General features: G+C 39.0%; 1 protein-coding gene across 3 annotated transcripts in view; it reads right to left on the bottom strand.

The window, feature by feature from the left end:
• TTC28 (tetratricopeptide repeat domain 28) overlaps nucleotides 1-26,327 on the bottom strand; it is an 832,034-nt gene that overhangs the window by 336,848 nt on the left and 468,859 nt on the right. The window lies entirely within an intron of this gene.

Here is a 26,327-nt window from a genome sequence, read left to right as displayed (position 1 = left end):
GTTCCATCAGGAGTTTGTATCTCTTTCCTTCCCTCAGGACCATAATGAAATATTGCTGTCACTGTCACTGTCTGTATTCATTAAATCATTATACATTTATTTTATACAATGACAACTCTAGAGAGTGTGAAACCATCATTCAACTTTCAAACAACTATGTCAAATGGAAATAAATGTGACATTGACCTTTAAGTGGAGTTGACCTTTTATAAGCTCATAGAAACAACAACATATACTGTATTTGGAGGAGCATTTTATTCTAATATTGCTTTTTGCATTAAAGAAAGATTTCCAGGCTTATTTTATAAAGTCATATGATGAATACAGTCCGGGTTATCTTCCAATCAAATATTTAAAGGCAAAATATGAAAAAAAGTTTAAGGAAACTTCCCCAAAGAAATTCCCTCTCAGACAGCTGTCCCCATTAGAAAGCTCCCCCCAAAGTCTTGTTGTATAAAATTTTGGATTTATCATCTATTTGCCACCAGGACAAATAGAGTAGTTGAATCTCCCCAGTGGGCACACAACGGTAAAAAAGGAATCTGACAGGGACTTTAACATTTTCATAAAATATTAAAGACTAAAAAAATGGCCTCAGATACACTTTAAGCATCTATCAATTTAAAGCAGTCAGGCAAATGACCAGTGATTTCTGGTCATCACTGTGGAGTACTGTCATCTCTATGTTAAGATTCTCTTATTAAATGGTGACCCAAGCAGGGCCATCGTAAAAAAGGTTGTAAACCCTCACATATACCCAGTGAAGTGACTAGCTTCACAAAGATGAAACAAATCCTCCTACGTAAGTTGGACTTGTTTATCTGCAGCCATCTCTTCTTTGCTGTTCAAAGTCCAGAGTATATACAGCGTGTCTGAGCTGTATGTGCCAGAAAGCAGGGGGCAGACAGCTGAAGTTACACTTTGCAAATCTCAGTGAGGAGAGCTGAGAGCTGATTGGAGGGAAGGAACACATCCCCCTTCACACAGCACACAGGAACAGAACTGAGGGTTTCAACCACAGGCTGTGTTGGTGCTCCCTCCCCTGTCACCTTATTACCTCTTGGTGTCAGGAAACATGCCAGAAGTGACAGTTAATATTATTATTATACAGGATTTATATAGCGCCAACAGTTTACGCAGTGCATTACAATATAAAAGGGAGACAATTCCGTTAATAAAATACAAGAGGATTAAGAGGGCCCTGCTCAGAACAGCTTACAATCTAATAGGGTGGGGCAGGTGGTACAAAAGGTTGTAACTGTGGGGAATGAGCTGATAGAGGTGGTAAAAGATTTGTTGGAGACGTGATAGGATTTCCTGAAGAGATGAGTTTTGAGGGATCGCCTGAGGGTGGCAAGAGTAGGGGATAGCCGGACAGGTTGAGGTAGCGAGTTCCAGAGGATGAGAGAGGCTCTGGAGAAATCCTGGAGAGGAGCATAGGAGGAGGAAACAAGAGAGCTTGAGAGTAGGAGGTCTTGAGAAGAGCGGAGAGGACGATTTGGGTGATATTTGGAGACGAGATTGGTGATGTAGCTTGGGGTAGAGTTGTGAATGGCTTTGTATGTTGTGGTTAGTATTTTGAATTTAATTCGCTGGGTGATTGGGAGCCAGTGTAGGGATTGGAGGAGAGGGTTGGCAGACACTGAGCGGTTGGTAAGGTGGATAAGTCTGGCAGCAGCATTCGTGATAGACTGAAGAGGGGATAGCCTATGGAGAGGCAGGCCAATGAGAAGGGAGTTGTAATAGTCAAGGCGAGAGATAACAGCAGAGAAACAAGGCAGGAGAGAGAAATTACACTTAGAAAACTTAGGAGTATTCTTAGTAGTAAGAAATAGTTTATCAAACAGTGGTATATGTACTCATATGTACCATTCAAAAACATAAGGGATCTCTTAGTGACATGTACACACATTTAAAGGTACTGTCAGTTAAAGTTATAGATGTACTTAAGATAAAAAGTATGCGATAGGAAGTACTTAGCAAAAATCTGATGTTATAAAATAGAATTCCTCTTTAAACGTAATACTTGTAGTTTTATTCTGCAAGAAGAAATGCCGTACGATAAAGCCCCTTACCCTAACGTTCTCTATACCCCTAACCCTTCCTGTAACCATAACCCTAACTAAGGTAAACGTGTTTGCATGCTCACCTCTCCTGCATCAGGACCCTCTGCACCAAAGACCAAGCCTTCCTCCACTGGGATCCCAACATTGGTTTACTTGTACACAGATATTGCCTTGACATCAGGAACTAATCAAAAGGTAAGGTGCTTTAGTAAACGTGATCTTATAAGAAATGAATGTTTGCATGTATCAGTGGGCAGAGTTTTAATTTTAAAAAACAGAGTGCAAAGGGCATTGTGCATTTTGTGATCCATAGTAACCTGTAGGAACCAATCAGAATTCATCCACTCTTTGTATGGACACATTAAACTGCTAAATGCTGCTTTTTGATTGGTAGTCATGGGCTACTGCACACTATTGTTCTTTGCACTTTGATATTAAATAAAGGGCAAAGTGTTTTTGCTTTTCAGTAATGCTGAAATATAAAGCCTGCAACCCATTGCTCATTGTAACGGAAATTCCACCCATTACAGCTGCCATCCTATAATTGCAGTTTGCCTCATGTTAGGATATATAGTAATGCATTGGATGACTTGCCTGTTCAGGAAGGGATTTAATCTATAAGATACTGAAAATATGCCCATAAAAAAGATGAATTCTAGAATGAGACAATTTCTCCTAAGAAAGCCTTAACAGTGAAGATGATGATCACTCCTGGGCTTGATTATTATTAATAATAAAAGTATAATATTTCTTCCAGAAATATGTTTTATTGGACTCTTAATCCATGGCCCTGTGAAGAGCTTATCTTGCCTTTTTCATAGTTAACAATAAAAATTAAACACTAAAATTAAACTGAAGTAGCTGGAATTATGCATTTTATGTAGACGCAATGAATATGTCTCAGTAAAATGAAAAAGAAATGATTATTTCAGATAATATTTTAAATAATTAAAACAAAGCCCCGTGTTCTGAAGGATCGTTTGGTAATTTATGTTCTCAAGACTAAAAAAAATGTGTTATCATGTAACAAAAGCAAGTAAACGTAAAGTCTGATTGAAGTCTCACAGATATGTGTCTCTTTATGATCCTGTACCTCTGCTTGTTATGAACTGTGATTGATTTTTGCTTGGAAATTGCTCAAAATACCTTTTTCACTTTGTGAAAGTTAGCTTTCTGTTCTCCCACTCCAATGGGGTTGTATATGACCATGTCTTTTACTGAGAGAACATTACAAAGTGCACTAGGTCTATCTCGGGTACCTATTGGTCTACACAGTCATATCTAGATGTCCTGCACAACAAGAGAAATTTGGTGGTTGTTAGTACTATCTATTTGATTTAATATCTATTTCTGGGACTTTAATTAGGCTTTAAAATGCAAGCTGGTTTGCAAAGGATTAATCAATGGCATTTACACATATACAGTATGTGTAAAATTTTTCAGTGTTAATCAAATTGGATGAGCTAAGCTGCCCAAGAAAACCACTTTAACATCTTTGGTGCTTCTCCTGTTAAATTTGAGGAGGAAATACTCCGCATTAGCTACAGTTGCGGATTTTAGTGAGAGCTTGTTTAAAGAGCATTTACTGCTTATTAAGAATATGTAAAGACTTGAATGTCCACAGCTGCAAATTCACCTTCAACCCGGAGCTGCTCCTAGTCCCCCCCAGGGTACCTTTTTGCCACAAGATGTGAGAATTATACCCAGTTTCATAGGTATAAATCAAGGGCATACGGGATGTCCTTCATTTATATTGTTATTGACGCAGAGAGTACCAGCGTGGTCTCTATATCAACAAAGAACCTCCCCAGCCCAAAGAGGAGGTAAAGAGCAAAAACATCATCACCTGATCAGCCATTTTTTTAAAATACTGAAATAAAATGAAAAGACTGTTTGCAGTGAACATATACCATATCAAACACAGGGGAAATAAAAATTAAAAAGGGACATCTTTTGTGTGAATATGGGCTTAGTGACATCACTACACCTCATTTTATATTTACATAGATTAGACCTTCAATGTCACTAATCTAAATGAGATATTTGCACTTTGGTAAGAAATTATTTGACATCTAAAATGTTTTGCCTTTTCAAAAAAAATCTGTAGATGAGATACGATATGTGTGCATTGACCCTGAAGAACAACAAAAAGTTGGCCACAAATTTTCATAATACTCTTCAATCACCAAATCTTATTGTAGGTTCAACATTATGTCCACACAGGTCTTTGATAAAATATAGTGGAGGTAATCTTGTTTTTTATCAATGCTTAGTTTACCTGTTACAGGTGACAAAGGGAACCCGCTCATCCCCTATTCTCTTTCTACAGTTAAGGAAACATTTGAAAATGTTGATCTCACAAAAAGAATTGTATAGACCAGGGGTCTCCAAATTGTGACCTGGGGGCCAGATGTGGCCCTTTGCTTGCCTTTATCTGGCCCTTGGGCCATAATTAATCCCACTGATATGAGACACTATTCCACCCACTGACAATAATGGGGCACTATTTCTCCCACTGACACCAATAACAGGGCACTTTTCCTCCCACTAATACCAAAGATGGGGTACTGTTTACTCGCACTGATGAAAAAAATCTGTTCCTGCTGGCCACAGTCCGGCCCCCCTAAAGCTTGAAGGACAGTAAACTGGCCCTTTGTTTGGACAGTTTGAAGACTCCTGATGTAGACTTCTGTATTTTTTTTCTTTACTCTGTTTTCATTTACATAAGCGCAGCCTACAGAGTAGTTGTGGTCTCCAGGTGGATACTAGAACAATAAAGTACCCAATATTGTTCTCTTATATGTATTTCCCTTCTGAAGAATACACAATATGTCAAGAAGACACATAGCAGACTCTGTAGCGGTAAGAAGATGCAATAAATTATAGTGCATAGCACAAAAAAAAGCAAGCCACCATTTTCCTGAATAAATCTGGGTGCATTCTGTTTAAGGAAAGTAAGAGATTAATAAACAAACAATCTTTCTTTTTCAAGAAGAAGCAGTAACAGATTAGCTATAAAAAACAATTTATAGCTAATTAGATACGGAAGTTGGCAAGACACACTACCTTTACCAGCTTCTGAAATTGAAAAACTACACTAGGCTTCCCCGAGGCAATTTAATTACAACATAAAAGCTGACAAATTGTAATGACTTAGAGCGCTGTAAAATCAATATTATTTTTGCTTATTTTGGGGTAAAGTGATAGGCTTCTATTTAAATTAAATTATGGCTGAGCAATTTTCGACCTAGCCAAGAGTCTCACAAATACTTCTTTATTTACAAGTGGGGAAATCTGGTTAGGTTTTTTGAATTTTCAATTTAATTTCTCAAGCCTCGGACCTTCAGAGACTGAGACTTATATGAATGTACTCTCAAATGTAAAATTGTGTTATTTATCAAAATTAACCAATCTTTCATCTAGTATACCATGGAAATGAGATTCTAAATATGAAGACTAAAAAGCTAGTTACAAAAAAATCAGCTTCAGCCTGAAAGTATTTTACGATTACAGGCAATGTGTTTTTAGGAAGCTTAAACAATCACTTCTTGGGGGATTCTACATCTTTTAAAAATACTGTTACCATGGTATTTTACTAGAAAGGTTATGCATAATGCATTGTTCATCTAGAAAACTTTTATTTTTTCCAGTTGTATAAGTTATGGCTTTGGACCTCAATGGCCACAGAGGCTAAAGTGTGAAACCATGTTATGAAGAACATATTCTACAGTGCAATCATTTTTTTTACAGTATATGGAAGGACACTGACAGATGACTATGCCTTCATATTTCTTAAGAAATGGGGTTCATATTGAGAAAGGGACACGTAAAGACGAGTACAATTTTGTATTTCTTTGTAGTTGTTCTCTATGTGTCTTTTTATGTCACTGGACAGAGCCCCAGAACCTTGTAAAACAAGTTAATAATTTACCATGTTTAAAGTAGAACTTCCAAATTTTTTTAAGATTTGGAGAGAATGGTGAAGGGTTAAACATGTTGTGCTTTTATTTAAGTCTGTGCCCTCATTTGGGAGATTTTACCTAACTTCTGTTGTCTCACCAGTTAGGACCTGGGTAAAATCTGTCCATTGGGGACAATGACAAGAACAGACGCACTTCTGTTAATAGATCAATGAAGGGTTAGAATTGTGTAAGGCTATTGCTGCTGTCTGTGTCCCAAATGAAATTTACTTTTTGTTGTGTCACAAGTAGGAAATAGGTAAAAATCTCCCCAATAGGGACACAGACAGGAAAAACAACGGTAGTGGTAGGGGGGCATTGGACACAGATGTTCACAGGTTATCAATATGTGGACAAAATCATTACTTGAGTCCAACTGGCCTGTGTTCAGCAGTTCAACATAAAGATGGGGATCCTCAGGAGGGGACACAAGAAATCCAAGTGTAATAGGTCAAAGAAAATGCCACATGAAAAGTCTTTTTTGCTCAACTGTTTACAACTAGCAGAGAAAAGAACATCCAATGCATTTCATGGGTCACAGTACATCCCCCCGCCCCCCTTCTTCAGCGCTGCTTAAAATGGCAGAATGTTAAATGGACTCAAAAGTACTTCTGCCCTGCAGGCAGAGGCTGTTACAGACAACATTCAGGGCTGGTGTTCAGAGTAAAATAAGCAAGGGCCTTAGATTTTTCATTTGGTGCTCTCTTTGACCTATTAGATTAGGAATAACAATATACCAGAGGTTATAATCCTTCCCCACGTAATCCAAAACTATAAAAATGTATTTTTGATTGTTATTTAAAAGCAGTACACAAACACTATGCAAACACCAACATTAAAAACTTGAAAACAGATAAAAATAAGGCTTTTGATTGACGTGCAGTTTATGACAAGTATATAATGCACTTGGGATTTACGCAATGTTATTAAAATATAATCATTAAATTAAATTGTAAAGCTGATAAGACACCATCAGAAGTAGTTGAGAGATGTGAACTGTATGTGTCACTATTTACTAGTTTGGCATAGCTGAAATAAATAATGTCTGTGGACTCAATACTAATTCTGCATCTTACGTCAGAAATTCTGCTGCCAAATAATGGGACACGTATTTTCCAGCAAAGCCTTTTTTCCCATATCAAACCACAAAACTGCAGATTCCCAGATTCTGTAGCACCGATCGCAATGTGCCTAATTGAAAATCCATCCATCCACCAGCTCCGTGATGTTGTCATGGGGAAGTGGACGAAGACTCCAGTGGCAACCTGTGAAGCTCTGGTGAACTCCATGCCCAAGATGATTAAGGCAGTGCTGGAAAATAATGGTGGCCACACAAAATATTGACACTTTGGGCCCAATTTGGACATTTTCAATTAGGGGTGTAATCACTTTTGTTGCCAGTGGATTAGACATTAATGGCTGTGTGTTGAGTTATTTTGAGGGGACAGCGAATTTACACTGTTATACAAGCTGTACACTCACTACTTTACATTGTAACAAAGTGTCATTTCTTCAGTGTTGTCACATAAAAAGATAGAATAAAATATTTACAAAAATGTGAGGAGTGTACTCACTTTTGTGAGATACTGTATATAGTATATGTATGGGTTCAACTTTTTTTTCGGAATGTGCGGTGGTAGCAAGACAGTTTGTGTCTAACAAGGTTCTACTTTGCTTCACACTGGTTTTGTGGAGGGCTTTTTAGGTCCCTTTAGCCCACCTTATTGTAACCTGTCTGGTTATGCTTTTTAATGGTAAAAGCTGAACTATAGGCACTTGGACACTTCCCCTCTTCTTTACTCTCCATCCAACCCTAGCTAGTCTCTAGGTTAATTAAAAAAATGTTCTAAATGCCCAGGATGCACAGCTAAATTCACAGTCACATAATGATCCAATTACCGAGTCTTCTATCTTCTCTCCTGCAGAAAAGTCCTTCTTTCAGTGTCTATGTCACTGTCTGGGTGACGTATACAATGTCTATTGGTTGTCATGTGGTTGGGTCCTCAGAAGATTTTGGTGGAGAGATGACATTAGGAAAAGATGACTGGTCAACAGCAGTGCTGGATTCACCAGCTGTACATGCCGGAAGGGGTACTCGTGAGAGACACAGTCGGCCGACTTATGTGAGTATAAAAAGCATCTAATCGTAGTTTTTCCAAAAGCAAACTGCTGAATAGGTGTGAGGGAAGGATAATTAGGGCTGCCCCATTCCGCTGCTTCTAACAACTATCTAGTCCTAAAGCCTCGTACACACAATCGGACTTTCCGACAACAAAACCGGAATTTTGTCCGAAGGGTGTTGGCTCAAACTTGTCTTGCATACACACGGTCACACAAATGTTGGCCGACAATTCCGAATGTAGTGATGTACTAGACGTACTACATTGTTTTTCAGCTCTTTAACGCCACCCTTTGGGCTCCTTCTGCTAATTTCGTGTTAGTAGAAGTTTGGTGAGTGTTGGTTCGCGCTTTTCTTTTCGCGTTTTTAATTTATCGCTTTTCATTTTGTGTTTTTCATTTCTTTCCTGAATGGCCGTTCGTCAACCAGACATGTTGCGGAATCGGAGGAGATAATGTGTTATTTTCTATTGGCCTTGGAGTTATTGCTTTGACATTATTTTTTTGGTTGAATAATTATTTAATTTGGTAATTTTTTTATATTTTTGGATGCATAGAATTCACTTTTTGGTTATTTTCTATTGGCAGATAGCATGTCTATTTTTTTTTAATGCACAATTAAAAAATTGTGGAGAATAATACTTGACTATGTGTTTTACTTCAAATGACAGTTTGGGAGTAGGCAGTAACATTTTAAAAAATACAATGTAAAATTGACAAGGGACACCAACATAGTTGTATCTTTGTTCTTAAAAAACTACGGGATAATGGTGTTGTGGTAACTTGCACAAATAAAAAAAAACATAATAATATTATTCTTGATATCGCTAGAAAAAAAAGCCTTTGAAAATTTGTTTGCAATAACTCCATCAGTATCACCAGCAAAGCAGCTTCATTATGATCCCATTAAAGAAGAGAATGTGCGCTGCATTTGGAGATTTCATAATTTGCCACATCACGAATGTTAATTCTCCATTACGAACGCTAGTTTACAAGACTGACCGCTTCTGCTTCCGAGCATGCGTGTTTGTACTTTGTACTTTTGTCCGACGGACTTGTGTACACACAATCGGAAAGTACGACAACAGACATTTGTTGGCGGAAAATTTGAGAACATGCTAGCCATCATTTGTTGGCGGAAAGTCCGACAACAAATGTCCGATGGAGCATACACAGGGTCAACCGCCAACAATCTCACATCCAACATTTCCCGTCAGAAAATCTGATTGAGCGGCATAAGAGGTAAAATGTCTCTTGCCTTCATGCAACTACTTATATCCAACCTACATAATCTAGTGATGTCTCTTTACTCTAGGTGGTCCAAAATAATTGTCCTTTCAAACATCTCTTAACAATCATTTTGTTTTCTGTAGTCATATGTATTTAACAGATATAAATCAGTTAGTGCTTTTATACAGCCAAAATGTGTGCGCTTCAAATTAGGATACATAGCTGTATATTTTTCCTTCCTTCTATCCTTACATAGTACTTACCTTACATAGCAAACATGAGCTTGCTGCTCACTTGTGGTAAATTGATCCTGTTTAGTAAAATACCTCCATGGGATGTGCAATCTGGAGTAACACATACTGTAAAATACCAGCACCATTACAGAGCCTAGCCAGCTGCTGCTGTGACATCATTGCGTGCCTACTTCAGAGCAGTAGAGTTTCATGTCATTTATCTTAAAAATAAATAATTCCCTTTACTTTTAAATTCCATTTCAAGAATTAGCTGCTTGTGAAGAGACAGCAAGTCTGAGAGAAGACTGGGAAGGATTAATGAAATTGTACTTCTGTAAGAAGGAATGGGGCCATGGACATAGAACCAGTATCACATGTATTAATGGATTTCTGTGTCTTGAAGCACAAAATAGAAAGTACATAGCATGAAATTATTTACGAAGAGTGGATGTGTAGGTCATATACATTATGTACGTTTCCTTTACATTCCTCCTGTACCCAGGCAGAGATCAGGCATTACAGTAACATATTTTATCACAGCCATACTGTCAAAGCTTCATGATTCATGATGAAATATTTATTTGGCATTACCTAAAACTAACATTATCTCTTATAAAGGATTTGCACATAAAGTTTTAAGTGCTGTTCTCTGCCAACTCAGTTTTATTACATTTACTTTAGAAAGGAATCCCTGGAGATATCAAGAAGGGTCCCACTGAGCGCAAGGACCAATTTTCCTTAAGCATACTTACATGTTAACAAATTTATATGGTAAGCAGTACAAAGTGTAAGCTGCTGACTGCACTGACTTAACCAATCAGAGTTGACTTCACTAACCACTTCATGATGAATGCAATCTTTTAATGTTTTCACACACATGTTAAAATCAGCATTTTTTGCTAGCAAATTACCTTAAGCCTCCAAGCATTATACATATTTTCTGAAAGCAGAGGCACTGTAGAACAAAATAGTGGCAGCTGAAAATTGTTTATGTCACGCTGTATTTGCACAGCTTTTTATTAAACACAAATTCTTGGAGGCAAAAATACACTACAATAAGTTTTTGGTAAAATATATGGTAAAATATAAAATATCGGGGTTCTATAGGGTAAATGGATACCAAAAATGTCAAAACTCAAAGTTGTGCATGCCCGTGAAATGGCAAAAAGCAACGACACCTAAATGTTTTCATAGGTGACACTTGAAAAGCCTCTACAGGGAATGATGAATTCTGGTTGTGGAATTATTGCTTTTACTACAATATTCGCAGCAATATTGCTGTTTACATACACATGCAGGCTCTCTGCCTCTGCATCTTTAATTTTTTAAAATTATTTTTATTTATTCCAAAGTTTTTGTTTTTTTTTACTTTCTTTATATTTAATTTTATTGCAATTACAAGGAGGCTAACAAGCCCCTTATGTGGTAACATGGAATGGGCAGGTGACAGGTTTTATCTATTGATAGATAGGGGTTTCTGCACTTCAGTTAATCAAGCAAAAGATAGTTCTTGATTAGCAGATTCCCTGGCTACCATAGCTGGGGAATGAATAAACTGAAACTGGAAGTGCCCAAATGCTTGTTGCTTGTGGCTTCATTACTTTCAGAAGAGATTTAGGAGCAGATGTTTCTCGATCTCTATTTGCTCTGACTGATAGGGCAGTCGCCCACAGTCCTGGGTTCATCAGAGGAACAGGAGAGCCAGGAAACCACTGTCAGCAACCACAGAAAAGGGGGGGCTCTGCCTTTCCTTCTCACTACTGTAAGGCCCCTTTCAAACGGGCGCCTCTGACAAATTCTGCTTGCTCAGAGGGGGATCTTAGGCTTACTGAGCATAGCGGAGACGGATCCAGTCCCGCTCTCCTCTATGGGCAGAAAAAGGACCGCCTGTTTGTTTTCATCTGATCCTATCAAATCCTCCAGACGGATGGAAAATAGGACCACCATCCATCTGGATTTTGAGGACAGGATCGGGTGGGATAACGGCTGATGTCAGCGGATCAGGTCTGCCTGAAAAACTGACAGATGGACCTGATTGGACAGCCCATGTGAAAGGGCCCTAAAAGTGATCGTGGCAGCTTTTTTTTTTAACTAAACAGCCAACCACTGGCTGAAAAAAATTATACCAAGCCCATGGCTGCAGGACGTTTTAAAATGGACTAAAAAGTGGTAAAAGAGCAGTGAATGAATTTTGACTGATTGGCCTTCCACAACGTGGCTCTAGTGATGGTTTCCAAGTGTGACTATCTGAAATATGCAGATGCTATCTTTTTTTTTTCACTTTAAAAGGTTTTTTATTGAGTTTTTCAATATCATACAGAGACAGGGTTAAAACAAATAAAAAAAAGAAAAATGTAAACAAATATGATTAACAAGTTTGATTAGGAAGCACAGAGCCAGAGTGATCGTATTTAGAATTACAGTAATATATACTTACAGATACTTACGTATACTTATATTTGCTAGTCCATAACACCCAACATTTGTCGAATTTATCACACTAAAGTGAATTAATTGCTGAGAGACGTTCAAATGTATAGTTTTGTTGTACTTTTCTGATCACATCATTTATATTGAGTGTTAGGGTGCTTTTCCAGTTTTGGAGTACCAGGGACCTAGCTACTAGTAGTATATGGGTGACTATGTGTCTCATGTTTTGCGTGCAGATGCTATCTTTTGAATAAGCTTCCTCTTAGTAGATATTTACACAGTTACGACTAATAGTGTTATTTTAGGCAACCACATTTGGGATATGAAATGAATAATAATAAAAATAGCACAAACATTAGATCAATTTGTCAAGTTAATTTATTCATATACAGTTGTGCTCGTAAGTTTACATACCCTGGCAGAATTTATGATTTCTTGGCCATTTTTCAGAGAATATGAATCATAACACAAAAACTTTTCTTTCACTCATGGTTAGTGTTTGGCTTTGTTTACTCTTTAAATCATAATCACAACAGAAACTACCCAAATGACCCTGATTAAAAGTTTACATACCCCAGTTCTTAATACCGTGTTTTGGCCCCTTTAACATAAATGACAGCTTGAAGTCTTTTGTGGTATTTGTGGATGGGGCTCTTTATCTTCTCAGATGGTAAAGCTGCCCATTCCTCTTGGCCAACAGCCTCCAGTTTCTGTAAATTCTTGGGCTGTCTTGCATGAACAGCACGTTTGATGTTCAATGATATTGAGGTCGGGAGACTGAGATGGCCACTCCAGAACCTTCACTTTATTCTGCTGTAGCCAACGACAGGTCGACTTGGCCTTGTGTTTTGGATCATTGTCATGTTGGAATGTCCAAGTGCATCTCATGCGCAGCTTCCTGGCTGATGAATGCAAATGTTCCTCCAGTATTTTTTTAGATAAAGTACTGCATTCATCTTTCCATCAATTTTGACCATGCCTTTGTAGCTCACACATCCCCAAAACATCAGCGATCCACCTCTGTACCTTTCATCATAGGCCTTGTTGACTCCTCTCCAAATGTAGCATTTATGGTTGTGGCCAAAAAGCTCTATTATGGTCTTATCACTTCAAATGACTTTGTGTCAGAAGGTTTGAGGCTTGTCTCTGTGCTGTTTGGCGTATTGTAAGCGGGATACTTTGTGGCATTTGCGTAGTAATGGCTTTCTTCTGGCGACTCGACCATGCAGCCGATCTTTCTTCAAGTGTCTCCTTATTGTGCATCTCGAAACAGCCACAGAGAGTCCTGTATTTCACCTGAAGTTATTTGTTGGTTTTTCTTTGCATCCCGAACAATTTTCCTGGCAGTTGTGGCTGAAATTTTAGTTGGTCTACCTGATCGTGGTTTGGTTTCAACAGAACCCCTCATTTTCCACTTCTTGATTAGAGTTTGAACACTGCTGATTGGCATTCTCAATTCCTTTGATATCTTTTTATATCCCTTTCCTGTTTTATACAGCTCAGCTACCTTTTCCCCCAGATCCTTTGACAATTCTTTTGCTTTCTCCATGACTCAGAATCCAGAAACGTCAGTGCAGCACTGGATGAAGGATGCAAGGAACTGTCAGGAGTCCAGAAACTCATTTACCTTTTATACACACACACTAATTACAAGCAAACCGATCACAGGTGAGGATGGTTACCTTTAATAGCCATTCAAATCCCTTTGTGTCAACTTGTGTGCATATTATCAGGCCAAAATCACCAGGGTATGTAAACTTTTAATCAGGGTCATTTGGGTAGTTTCTGATTGATAATTAATGGCTTCAGCCAAACACTAACCATGAGTGAAAGAAAAGTTTGTGTTATCATTCATATTCTCTGAAAATGGCCAAGAAATCATAAATACTGCCAGGGTATCTAAAGTTATGAACACAACTGTATTACTTCAGGGTTATTTTTGGATATAAGTAAAAGAGGTGAGCTTAATATAAGGGCCTGAGTGAACTAGATATTGGCTTATTTTTGTCTACTGTACAGTCTATACAGCAAAAGCTGAGAGAAGGGGAGAGAAAAGCAGTACAAGTAGTCAGTTAGGTGTCCTGCAGTGCACAGAACATACTGATAGGGGGAGACAGCATAGTGACAGAGAGATGAGTCCATCAGTGTGAGGTTCTCCTTTTACTCTGCAGTCACAGGGTGGGTGTGAGAAGAGGACCTGTAAGTGAAAGTCAAACTGCAGCAGAAAAAGATCAGGTCTCCGTCACTCCTTGCCAGGGCTGTGTTATTGGGCAGGGCTGTGTAATCTCAGGACTGAATGGACATAAATACAAATCCATTGGCAGGCAAATCAGCTCTTCTACATATATTTCATCTGTGTACTTAGCTTTTTGCCTGGAGTTCAGCTTTAAACAAAAAGTGAGTAATAGCATTGATCCACTAATAGCTCCTTGTAGTGGCTAATCTTCAAACCTCTACATTTATTACAATAACAGAAATATGAATGAGCATGCATGTAAAATGTAAAAGCTATATTAAATGACATTAAGATAAAAGCCTAAATGATAATATAAAGCAATTTTCCCTTTAAAATCAGTTTCAGTGTTGTAGAACACACCTGCCTTTTCTTTATTTATTCTATCTCTATTTCTAAAATGTATTTATATTAATTCTTTAGTTACTTGCACGATAGTTAACATCATAAATGTTAGCAAGCCATCCACATGCAGCTCTCAGATGGCTCTTCAAATTGATATCCTACATAGTCATCAAGGGCAATACATCATCTGTGTATGGATTATCCATACATATGAGTCTTTCCATAAGATAGTGATTATTAGAGCAAAAAATCTGGAAAACAGGCAGGAAAATTTCCAAATGAGTCTGTCAGCAACTGCTAAGAGCATATATTTCAGCTTCAGTTGGTTTGTATTTTAGTGGAAAAATTATGCCATAATAATCAGTGCAACCCATGAATAATTCATGTAAACCATTTGGTTAACCTCTGTGTCAACAGAGACAGCAATTAAACCTGGAATGTGTGAAGCTGAGATATGCATGTGTGTTGCTTTAAATAGCATGTACCTACTGTAAATTAATTGTAATTATTACAATGCAACATTTCAATTTTCTATTAACTGTTTAAAGAATTATGCTTACCAACTACTTGTGGAACTAAAGTGTTGATAATTAGCCTATGAAGTACATTTTTTTTTAACGAGCAACTCCAGATAAATATATAAAAGTCTCTTATGCATTCCCTGTGGGAATCAATAGTTTTTCAACTATTGTTATTACCTGAAACCTGACTTGTCTAAATCATTGTGAAAGCAGACATCAGGCTTACAAGGACAGCAAACAGCAAGACATCCGAACAGCGATGTCTGCCATTGGCTGAGAGCGCTAATCAGAATTCGGTTGGCTACTGGTTTTCCAGCATGCTCGTCCAACAGAAACCAGCTTCTGTTAGACAGACCGCCATACCCATGGGCCGAATGTCGGACTTTTTTTTGCAACCGGTCGATGTCTCCTGACATTCGGCCCCTGTGTACCAGGCTTTAAAGGAGGGGGGAAGCTCAGGATGGGTGTTATGCTAATTAGCAGTATAAAGAGCAAGCAGGAAGTGGGATTGTGATATAGGATACGCAGCATTGAGAGTGCAGTCACTCTCTATATGCTATGTAGTTGTATAGCTCAGCAAGGGTGACTGTACCTTTCAAGAGTATGTACATAACTTCCTGAATCTTGTGTCACATAAAATAGTTCAGGCACATGTCAGTCTGACATATCAGTCTGGATGTCTTACCACTTCCACAAACTCAATATGTCCAAAACCGAGCTCATAATATTTACTCCCAATCGTGCCCCTTCCCCTGACTTCTCTGTCAAGAGTAATGGCACAACCATCAACCAAACCCTGCATGCCAGTGTACTAGGTGTTATCCTGGACTATGAACTCTCCTTTCGGCCCCACATCCAATCACTTTCCAAAGCTTGCCATCTCAACCTTCACAACATCTCCAGAATATGCCCCTTCCTAACCAATGAAACCGCAAATCTCCTAATTCACTCCCTGGTTATCTCTTGCTTCAACTACTGCAACTCCCTCCTCATTGGCTTTCCTTTAACTGCTTGACATCCGCGCTATAGCCGAATGACGGCTACAGCGCGGACCTGAATTCCCGGGAGGCCGTCATATGACGGCCTCCCCTGTGCACATGCCCTGCGCGCGCCCTGCTGGAGCGCGCTGTGATCACCGAGTCACTGAGACTCGGGTGATCACTGATCCAAGTAAGGGGCCGGTCCCGGCCCCTTACCATGTGATCAGCTGTCAGCCAATGACAGCTGATCACATGATCAAAACAAAAGCTCTGTGATCGTTTTTTTTTTCTCCTCGCGCTGACAGTGCGAGGAGAAAAAAAAGCCGATCACCGGCTCAGCAGCAAGGGACATCGGTCCCGAAGAGGAGGAGGCAATAATGCCTCATACGTGCCTCAATTGTGCCACAAGTACCCCCTGCCAGTGCCACCTGTTATTGCCACATCACAGTGCCCACAGTGCCCACCAGTGCCACGTATCAATGCCCATAAGTGCCACCTATCAATGCCTGCAAGTGCCACCTATCAATGCCCACCATTGCCACCTAACAATGCCCACCAGTGGTGCCAATCAGTGCCACCTAGCAGTGTACAAGATCAGTGCCCATTATTGCCACCAATCAGTGCCCATCACTGCCACCCATCAGTGCCCATCACTGCTACCTATCATTGCCCATTGGTGCCGCCTCATCAGCGTACATCAATGAAGGAGAAAAATTACCCTTTTAAAAAATTTTATAACAAAATATAAAAAAAAATAATTTTTTTTTTTTTTTAATTCGCATTTTTAAATTTTTTTAACAAAAAATAAAAACCGCAGAGGTGATCAAATACCACCAAAAGAAAGCTCTATTTGTGGGGAAAAAATGATAAAAATTTCATTTGGGTAAAGTGTTGCATGACCGCGCAATTGTCATTCAAAGTGCGTCAGTGCTGAAAGCTGAAAATTGGTCTGGATAGGAGGGGGGTTTAAGTGCCCTGTAAGCAATGGTTAAATAGGCTATTGCTCCTTCAGTCCATCATAAGCGCTACTACCAGACTCATCCACCTTACAAACTGCTCAGCATCTGCTACCCCTCTCTGCCAATCCTTCCATTGGCTGCCACTCACCCAACAAATTCAATTTAAAACACAGACATAAACTTACAAAGCCATCCACAACTTGCCAGCCAACCAGCTACATCACTAACCTAGTCTCAAAATACTAAACAAATCGTTTTCTTTTTCCCTTCCAAAACCTCCTCTCTAGCTCCCATGTCACCTCCTCCCAAGCTCGCCTCCAGGACTTCTCCAAGCCTCTCCCATCCTTTGGAATTCCCTACCTCAATCTGTCCGACTATCTCCAACTCTATCCACTTTTAGGTGATCCCTGCAAACTTTTCTCTTCAGAGAAGTCTATCCTGCCTCCACCTAACAACTGTACTTTCATTTTCTTCATCAGCTCTTTCCCCACAGCTATTGCCTGTTGTATCACTTGATCCTCCCTTTTAAATTGTAAGCTCTAATGAGCAGGGTCCTCTGATTGCTCCTGTATTGAATTGTATTGTAACTGTACTGTTTGCCGTAACCTTGTAAAGTGCTGTGCAAACTGTCTAGGCAATATAAATCCCGTATAATAATAATAATAATACACTGGGGAGGGTAGCTGGTGGTGATCCCACCCCCTCCTCACATACTCCCCTTGCAGTGCCCCCCTCATTCCCCCTCCACTTTGTTCTCTCTCTGTTCTTTGTTCTTTCTCTCTTTTCCTCTCTCTTCCCCTCCATTATCCTTCTGCTTTCTTTTTATTTTTTAATTTTACTCCACTAAAAGGCTTTGAAGTCGAGTGCTTGTCTTACAGTATCTACAGAAGCAACATTGGTTACTTTTCTAAGAAGTCTCTCATCCCAATGTAAACCAGGCAGGCCTGAAATACACTGCTGTATACCTTTTTAAAAGGTCTACTCCTCACTACTGTAAGTTTCTTTATGTGGCCGTTTTACTAACTAACTTATAGGCAGCACCTGCCAGCTCCTACTCTCTTGAATTTTGAACTCTATGCCTCCTCCTAGTTGGAACATGTACTTGTAACCTGGTTATGTGTTTTATGGTACTATTTGTATTATCTATGAAAAACTCTCAATGAAAACTTTTGTGGAAATAATAATAATAATACAATTAAAAAATGGCAGTTATGTTTTAAGCTGGATCTTCTCTGTAACTCAACTCATTGAATACCCTCTGTATCCAGTTTTTCCTCTTTAAGTCAGTATTTCCATATAGTAGCAAATTATTTTGCTAATCAAATATGAGCCAAATCTGTGTCATGGCTGGGGTTTTGCCAGGCCAGTCATGTTTTTTACCAATTCCAGAATGCCAAATACAAGCATTTGTAGCAGAGTGCTCATTTACTCACCTAGCCTATTCACAGGCCTTTTATCACCATTCCTACAACTTCTCTCCCTCAGCACCTCTGAGAGGCCACGTCTGGTGACTCAAATGTAGCTGGGAAAGTGATCTGTAGCCAAATAAGAGGCTCTCCACTGTTGGAGCCAGCATGTGGGTAGCAAAGCAGGAACCTAATAGCACACAGCTTCCCTGGAAGACATAGCCACTGTGGTGCCTTCTTCTTGAGCCTGGGATTCTTCCAGCCGTTTACCTGTGTTACCAGAGTTAACCACAGTAAGGGTGTTCTGTACTGTTTTACTGAAGTAGTGATTCTCAGCTTGACTCTATAGAGTCTTAACGATACTATGCTATGCAGCCACATTACCCTGACTGAGTCACAGAGACACTGCTGTGAGGAATCTGTATTTGTGCAGCTTTCATTATTCTGCAGTGTATGCATGTTTTTTGCCATCCTTATTCTGTTTTGCATTATTGCTTCTAATAAACTGAAGTTATAGTTATACATCCTATCGTATCATTTGGCCAATTACCCATTCTGTTCCACTTTTAGATATGCAGACTGCAACATTGCTACTTCAATTGATAATTCTAGTCAAGTCGACATTTAGTAGGCATTTATATTAAATATTGAACAAAGCAGTAGAATAAGTATGCCGTTGCTTGGTGACAAGAGTAATCAGAGAACCATCTGAAAATCACTCTCATCTTGCTACCAGCAATTAATAAGCACTCCTATATACACCTAGACAGCCAATAGATTGATTTACTATAGGAATAAAGACAGTTCCCTTAGCAAAGTAAATGGTTTATGCCTAGTGAATAAGGTGAAGTTGTGTTCATTTCAATCATCCAATTATTGGCCATTAAAAATGCATTGTTTTCATTTCTCTTGCATATAGTTGGGTACACAAAGTGATCCCAGGTTCACTTTACTTATTAAACATTCACTTTACTAAGTTAACAGGCTCAACTTTCTTAGCAACTCAACCCCAATGAGTAGATCTTAGATACCAGCACAATAAAAGCCGATCCTATAAACAGTAGTATACAGGTTTTTATGGACAGGTATTGTCCATAATGTTAGCTAAGCTATTAGGTATACCCAATAAAGACAGTTAGCCCGTCTTTCATTTATACTCTATATTACAAGACTGGCTAACAAATTCAGCTCCCAACTCTAAAAAAAAGTATATTTTTGTAGGTTAACAGTGCACAGAACACAGCACAAGTGGCAGCTATGCAGTGCAATCTTAGCTCTGTATTCTTAGTGAACACGAAACCAGGTAAAATCTCAGTATGGCTTAGGCAATAAATAAAGTATTGCAGTGACATTCCCAGTTCCACTTATTATATTGATGGCAGATTTTTACGTGTGCCACTGGCAGGTAGTAATTCGAAATCGGAAGGTGACCTTGTGCTTTACAAAGACTTAAAAAAAAAAAAAAAAACTGAGGGTGAAACTATGTCTGTGCCATTGCTTAAGCTGTAACTTTTCTCTCCATATCCAAACAGAACCACTAGATTTTACTGCATAACAACATAAGTCTGTACAGTTCTGTAAGTGCTTTATATTTATATGAAAGGAATAAAGTGTAGAAGTCTATCTTCTACACCATTGTTTAGGAGCTTTTCTTCAAAGTAGCTACTAGTACTAAGCAGCCTGAAAACTTTAGTGATATATAAGAATTAACTTTTATGTCTGTATTTTGAGATGACTAAAAACTACTACCACTCATACTACTGGGCACATCAGATGTAGGGTTGCCACCTTTTCATCAAGCCAAACTCGAACGCTTAAGCAGCGCACACCAATATTTTTTTTTGTAGTACATTAAATTTATTACCTATGTACAAAGCAATGCACAGCAATTTTGTTATGTAGTATACACTATACATAAATTTTTGTGATTAAATAACATTTCTAATCATATGGAATTAATCACAAGAGTCCCCCTTTACATCAGAGTCAACAGAGTTCCCCTTTACATTTGATTCTGCAGTTTGCCTTTACATCTGAATCTGCAGGAGAGGAGTGCAGAGGGTAAGATGGGGCAGTATGTACAGGAGAGGAGTGCAGAGGGTAAGTTGGGGGCAGTATGTACAGGAGAGGAGTGCGGAGGGTATGATGGAGGCAGTATGTACAGGAGAGGAGTGTGGAAGGTATGATGGGGGCAGTATGTACAGGAGAGGAGTGTGGAAGGTATGATGGGGGCAGTATGTACAGGAGAGGAGTGTGGAAGGTATGATGGAGGCGGTATGTACAGGAGAGTAGTGTGGAAGGTATGATGGATGCCGTATATGTACAGGAGAGGAGTGCGGAAGGTATGACAGTGGGCAGTATGTACAGGAGAGGAGTGTGGAGGGTATGATGGGGCAGTATGTACAGGAGAGGAGTGCGGAAAGTATGATGGGGGCAGGATTTACAGGAGAGGAGTGCGGAGGGTATGATCCGGGCAGTATGTACAGGAGAGGAGTGCGGAGGGTATGATATAAGCTGTAAGTACATATCTATATACATATCTATATAAGCCAGCTCCTAGCACTCTGTATGTCCAGATGATGTGAAGGCAATGTATGACCATTCATATAACCCCGTGTTATCCAAGCTCTGAGTCTGTACAATCAGAAGTGTAGACTCATCACATATACACATGGTTACAGGAATGGTCATACATTACTTTCACATTATCTAGTCTGAGTGATTGGGGGATGTTTATATAGACAGACATGTGTGCTGCTTAGGAGGTATCTGTCAGCTGTAATCGGGCTGCACACCCTGTCACCTTAACCCTTCACTGCATCACCTGCAAAACAAATAAGCCTAAACGTTGCAGCTTTGCTTCCTAGGAGACTTTTCTCAGAAAAAATACTCAGCTTACCTCCTCCCTGCATGCAATGTGAGCAGTGGCCAGCCCGACAGGAGCTACAGTGAGCTCCGCCTCCCGATTTTCTCAGCACACTGCATTGGTGATTGGAGGGTGGGTTGAGTCAGAGATACCAGAGACTGTGCAGGAGACTGGATTGGGGGAGGGAGAGAGAAAGGAGCCTTGGATTTCAGCACACATTGCTGCTGCTGTCTCACAGTGACAGGCGTGCTGATGGTCCCCCCCACCTGAATGGTCTGTCCCTGTTCTGTTCTGAATCATGTGCCTGGATTACAGGCAGTACAAAACCCGGGCACATGATTCAAGACCCGTACTGTCTGGGTGAATCCCGAACAGGTGGCAACCCTAATCGGATGGAATTGAAATATGGATGTATTGAAAGCTAGCCAGCAGAACTGACCTTATCAGTTTTGATAAGGCTGTGGATGGGACTGGAAGGCACAAAAAAGAATAAAAACATTGTCAGAAGTTTTAAACCTTCCCCAATCTACTAAAAATCTGTTTTTGGTTTTGCCTGTGTCCCAATTGGGAGGACCCCCATTATTTCCTGTGCTGACAGGAAGTAGGGGGAATTTCCCCCGTAATAACACAGATGGCAATAAAATCCTTACTCTGCACAATAAAATAAAATGTTGGCCAGAGCTGAACTGGATTTGGTCATATTTTCCCAGCCTTGACCACATCTCTTCATGCTGAAATTCCAGTAGGCTGTAGAATGATAAGGTCAGTTCTGCTGGCTAGATTTCAATATATCCATCTTTCAATACTATCCGTAGGTTTTGGTTTAAAAAGACAAGCTACACTAACATTAATATTAAAATAAAGATGACATTAGTTATAGGTATGAATGAACTATGCCTAGAATAATCACACAGCTAATAAAGAGGATTGATGCAATAAGATTTTAAATGCCTAAGAGACTTGCATAGTCTTCAGAAAATTAAATTACATGTAATATATTATGAAAAAGAAAATCCTACTTAAGTCTAGGATTATGTCAAATGCAAGATGGGGCATGCCATCCTAAGCCAATGCAAGCATAAGTTGGAAAAGCTCACAATTCAAGCTAGCAATGAAAATGTAAGCCAAAAAAGAAAAATTGTGCGGATATTCGGCAATATATATTCCCTGCATGCAAGTTTCTTTGGCAGCATGGTAAACATGTTTTACGCTACAGAGAACAGGATGGTCTGTTCATGAATATGCAAGACTGTTTCTTAGCTGTAGAAATGTAACCCCTTGAATTTTTTCAACTAACATGAGAGATATTAAAAAAGCTGTCAAATACCCCAGATTAGTATTTGAAGTTTGGGGAACCTGTGCCTTGGCCATTCAAAGCAAAGCAACCGGTTCATTTTAATGGCAGACCCACCAGCCGCAAAAAAATAGTTTTATTTACCTTTATGATGTTTTGCTGGGCCACTCATAGTGATGGGTTGTGATTAAAGCTTAAATAGGGCTGAAAACTTCCATGTGACTGTGCTGTGTGCTTCAGTGGCAAATCACTAAGCATGCTGTCACTATGGATAAGGTGAGTGAGTTACATGTCTCCTCTAATCCAGAAGTACTGGGTGTGCCAATGTATTCCCAGCAGCAGAACAGAGTGGTCGAGTAATAAAGGGAAGGTAAGTGTAAGGTTCTGTTAGGGTTGCCATAAATATGATCCCATGCCTCGTCCTAGAAAATGGATTTTATCTCCCCATGTCAGTCAGATGGTGTATGTAATGGAGTAGCCTATGAACATATTTTAATTCTCTTAACCAGGTAGATGTTAGCTGGATTTGACTGCATATAAAGCACACCACTAACCCATATGACCCAAGTTTGATAAACTAGCTAAAGTAAAAGGCACGTGAAATACAAAAATAATAATAATTTACTAAATACCATTAAGATGGTTGTAGATGGATGGAAATACGACCAATTCAGCAGGGACCACCTGAATTTCAACCCATTTATGGCTGTTCCCATTACAGAGAAGTTGATCTACTGATCGACTTCTCTCGAGCCAGCTTGTTAGAAATGTTACCTCCTTCAATCAGCACTACAGCCAATCAACTGCAGCGCTGATCAGTGTATTCTGACAGTGGAAGAATCCGCACTGTCAGAATACAATAAAACAGCGGGGTGGATTCCTTTATCCACCTCGCTTCTGTGGATGGGGGAATTGGTTCAGTTTTGCCAGCCTGATTATTGGCAATAATAGCATAGAGTTAGCAAAATACAATATTTTTTGTGGTCCTTTAAGTTTAATATGTTTTATTAGTCTAGTTATCTGGTAATCACTGAGTCTGATTGTGTGCATTCATAGTATTAGCATTATAATACTGCTAACTGCTGTAATCACTGCACATACTATACAAGTAAATCAATGAATTATCGTAAGATACTAATTTGCAACGCTACTCCTGGTACCGTGCACTCATTATTTTCTGATTTTGGAAACAAAGAGAATGACAAAAGCCTACATTTCCTACAAGCATTACATTTATTTTTACATGAAAACGCTTTGCTTGCTATGCATTCTATAATTAAATGAATAAACTGCATCTAGTACATCTTATAGACCTCCTACGTGCTTGCCAACATTTCCTTCTGGCTCAGTTCCCATGCAAGGAAATGTAAACTATAAAGAAATGAAATTGTGCTTTTTGACCAGAACAATTGTAGTAGCAGATCCATTTTCTACTAAGCCTTAATATATATTTCTTGGTTCGTTGTTTTAATCTTTACTATAAGTGCCATGCGATTTACAGAAACTATTTACTTAAAGTGGACATTTCATGAAATTACATTTTAACAGTATAATATTTTTTACCCGCCTAACCTTTCAATGTAGGTGAAATGTGTAAAAGAGTCAAGTGAAACGTGTAAAAGCAACCATCCTTTCAAGCCCGGTGACGGGCATTCGGGTCACGTGACCGATGTGATTGGCCGCATATATGCATGCAGCCGGCGTCAAGAGGTTAAACATGATATGAAGCTGACATGATGTCAGCAATGTCCCTTCCTTTCAGTCTCTGTGTGTCATAATCCTCATAATGTTTTGTAAAATAGATATGGTAGTGGCATTCTTACACAGTCCATGAACAACGGCATTAGCCGCTCTCTGCATTCAGACAGAAATTTAGCTCCAGCTCAAGTGTTCCAACAATTTCTGCAAACATTTGTATACCAAAAACTATCCTGTTATCCTCCAAAGAAGTAAAAAACAGTGGTCACCACATGTCTGCAGATATATTATGAAGTTTTCTCTTTCTTTAATAGGTATTGCCAAGTTGGTGGCAGCTGGAAAGACCAGGATATATAAAATATTATTATATAATCTCCAGAAAAGAAACACAAACAGTGAAAATTGTAGTGTCTCCTTACACAAATAATCAGTGGTCAATACGTTGTCCCCCTACTTTGATTACCATTATGGGGAGGAGATAAATCCCCCACTGTAAATGCTACATGAATCATTTGCCTTAGTCAAGATGACCACGGCCAGAAATGCTAGGGGGTTGTTTTTCAACAAAGATAAGCATAGAGTGATTGATGGATGGGGGAGTTTGCTTTGAATATTAAAAATTAATTAAATAGTGTTTTTGGTTTGTGGTGCTCAGATGCAGAGAAGATCTGATTTAAACAATTTACATATTATTAATAAGCAGTAAATTAGTTTTTGAAACACACATTCACTCACTGATTTTAATGTGAAGTGATTCATTCTCAAAGATATCCAAAGATGACAACAAAGACAAAGTTGGGTTTCAGTTGGTTTTTGACTGCTTAGAAACACCTACTTACATCTTTACATTAGAAGGTTAGCAGTTATAGGCATATTTCATGCCTAGCGTAAATTTCCCAGTGCTCTCCTGCACCCGGTTAGCCGCCCATGCTGTGTTAAGCCTGCCATAGAAGTGGAAATACAACAGTAAAGTAAAATCGCTAACTCCTATAAGCCCAGGAAGTGGAACACAGAGAAAACTGTGATGACTTTACTACTGGTATACGCAATACAGACCAACAGGATATGCCAAGCACTGAAACTAAAAGACTAAGGTACGGTTCACATGGGCTTTTGTTTGTGTCATACATTTCAATAGAAATGCAAATGCAGCTAAAAGCTGCTTGGTATAGCTTAAAAGGGGGTCAAATATGGGTTAACATCAGGTCAAATACAGGTCAGATTCACCAGTGAAGAAACATCTAATACCAATGTCAAATGAAGTCTGAATGCACCAAAAAGCATGCTTCATTTGCAATACTGTATGTGTAAACCCTAGACCTGTTTAAATTCTACTGCTCTTCTTCATCTGGTAGAGACTTGAGAGTCTAGCACATTAAGAGGTATCCGGCTACTTGCAACTTTACAGGTCAACAGTACACCTTGACAAGTTACACGGCCCTGCTACCACCTTTGCAATATACAAAGGATGCAAATGCTATTATAACAGTCTGAACTGGCACAAGTGGACAAAAGGCAGGACAAACTATCACTTTTCCAAAATAATTTAAAGCCTTCATTGTTCATAGAATACCAAGCTTTCCTACCAACTTCATTTATAGTCTTCTGTAGTCTGCAAAATTACATGTGCATTTTTAAAGACTGAAATGCCAACCAGATATCTTGCTGCTGAATGCCTTCTACGCACAGACAAATAAATACTGCCACTGAAAACACAGTAATTTAATTTCTCAAAGAATACATACATAGATTCTGAAAGTAATTATTTTACACCGCAACCTTCATCTTAGCTTTCAAAAAAGCCTGGAAAGAAGCATTGAAATAAAAATCCTGTAAAGTATATTGAGACTGCTAATGTTGACTTTTTTTTAAGGTGAATGCTCCAGCGGAGCCATCCTGATCCTTGCTTTACTACTTAGAAAGTGACCTTGAATAAGCATGTATACCTCAAATGTGATGCTTTTTCCAGGTCATAGGCTAAGGCATACA

The sequence above is a fragment of the Aquarana catesbeiana genome, linkage group LG01 (genome assembly GCF_042186555.1).
Source record: "Aquarana catesbeiana isolate 2022-GZ linkage group LG01, ASM4218655v1, whole genome shotgun sequence".
Lineage (NCBI taxonomy): Eukaryota > Metazoa > Chordata > Amphibia > Anura > Ranidae > Aquarana > Aquarana catesbeiana.
Note: the sequence above shows the minus strand (reverse complement) of the source record. Positions and strands in the feature narration are given on the sequence as shown.